At 41.1% G+C, this 1,928-nt stretch overlaps 1 pseudogene; it reads left to right on the plus strand.

Annotated features, from left to right (window-relative positions):
• Positions 1-415: 415 nt before the first annotated feature.
• LOC149182316 (putative sugar phosphate/phosphate translocator At1g12500 pseudogene) lies at positions 416-832 on the plus strand (annotated as a pseudogene).
• The last annotated feature ends 1,096 nt before the right edge of the window (positions 833-1,928 follow it).

Raw genomic sequence — 1,928 nt, forward strand, 5'->3', positions numbered from 1 at the left:
GAGAAGGAAAATATGGTGCATTTCCTGTGTCCCAGACTATTACAACAGCTCTCATTATTGCAGCTTGGTACTCTTCCAATATTGGTGTGCTATTGCTTAACAAATGCCTACTTAGTTTTTTGGATGCAGATACCCAATATTCATCACAATGTTGCACATGTGTGCCTGTCATTTTATGGTTTTCTGGCAATTTCATGGTTAGAGATTGTACCAATGCAGATCATCGTCTCCAGGAGACAGTTTCTTGAGATATTGGCACTGAGCTTCATTTTCTCCTTCTCGGTTGTTTGTGGCAATATTTCTCTGCGCTATTTGCCAGTCTCCTTCAATCAAACTATTGGGGCAACAACTCCCTTCTTCACAGCAATATTTTTCATTTATAATAACATGTAAGAGGGAGTCTTCTGTAGTTTATATGGCCTTGCTGCCTGTGGTATTTGGCATTGTTATTACAAGCAACAGTGAGCCATTATTCCACCTTTTTGGCTTTTTGGTTTGCCTAGGATCAACTGCTGCCAGAGCATTGAAATCAGTTGTTCAGGGGCTCCTGCTTACCTCTGAGGCAGAGAAGCTTCACTCTATGAATTTGCTCATGTACATGGCACCAATTGCTGCGTTGTTATTGCTTCCTGTTACTCTTTTTGTGGAGGGTAATGTATTAGCTATTGCTATTGAAAAAGCCAGAGAAAACACCTTTATCATATTCCTATTGCTTGGAAACATGACCATGGCTTATCTTGTGAATTTAACCAACTTCCTTGTTACAAAACATACGAGTGCCCTCACGTTGCAGATTTTAGGAAATGCCAAGGCCACCATTTCTTCCATATGATTGCATATACTGGCACACTCATAACAAGGCTGAGAATTCACTAGGAAAAGCAGCAGGCAGTGGGAAGAAGAAAAGAAGCATGGTTTCATGACAGTTAGAGCACTGTTTCTACAGGAAGCCAGCGAACTGTTTCTACAGGAAGTTTGAAAAGAGGGAAGCCAAAGGAGAAATTGGCCAAGATTTTAGCCAACGAGGCCACCAGGGCCATCAAAGATGAGGAGAGAGATTGGTTGCTCAGAGGATGAGCAACACTTTCAGTAGGGGGGTGATGATGAGCCCCAAAAATGGACAATTATTTGGGCTCATTCAACCTCCTAATTTGACTTAATCCACCATTCTCATTAGTTTATTGCATGTTTTTGATTATATTTATGTTAATAGAGTGAATTTGGTTAGTCATTATGCCAACAAGTCTAATGGGTGCTTTGTGTAGCCTTTTTGGTCAACTTGGAGACAAAATTGAAGGTCTTAATGAGCACTTGGCAGCCAAATTCGTGGGAGAACAAGCTAGAGGATTTGTAGGAAGGTGTCCCCTTCATTTATGGGCCCTTACCTCGAATTCTCCACCATCAGCTCATAGTTCAAGGGCCACCGAATCAATCAGCACAAGGGCAGCCAAGCAAGTCAAGTAGGACTGCTGTTAACTCCAAGTTTTGGGCAGCCGAGTCCCTAAAGTTTAGGAGGACTGTTGGGTCCTCAATTTGTATAAATAAGAAGGCTTAGGGCCTCATTTTGGTTAGCCAGTGGGTTAGCTAGTTAGCCAGTAGATAGTAGCTAGTGGTTAGTCATTTTGTAGCTAGTAGTTAGTCATTTCATAGTCTTGTTGTAGTCATTTTGTAGTTCGATTTTTAGGCAATAGATTAGCTTTGATTTCAGCTCATTCTCAAGCTCTCCTTGTGGATAGTTTTGATGTAACTCTTCATTTCTTGATCAATAAAGATGAATCCAGCTTTGCACCAGCTCTAAATCTCTCTTAGGAGGCTGTAGCTCTTGGGGTTGGGCCCATCTCAAGCGCCCAATACCTCCTTTGATTATCTTTATGTGTCTTTGCTGCATTCTTAGAATAAAATCTGCTATTTGTATTTAAATCTTGCAT

Source organism: Pinus tabuliformis, chromosome 3_2 (genome assembly GCF_031772625.1).
Source record: "Pinus tabuliformis cultivar Carrire ecotype Pingquan chromosome 3_2, CPIR1, whole genome shotgun sequence".
Classification (NCBI taxonomy): Eukaryota; Viridiplantae; Streptophyta; class Pinopsida; order Pinales; family Pinaceae; genus Pinus; species Pinus tabuliformis.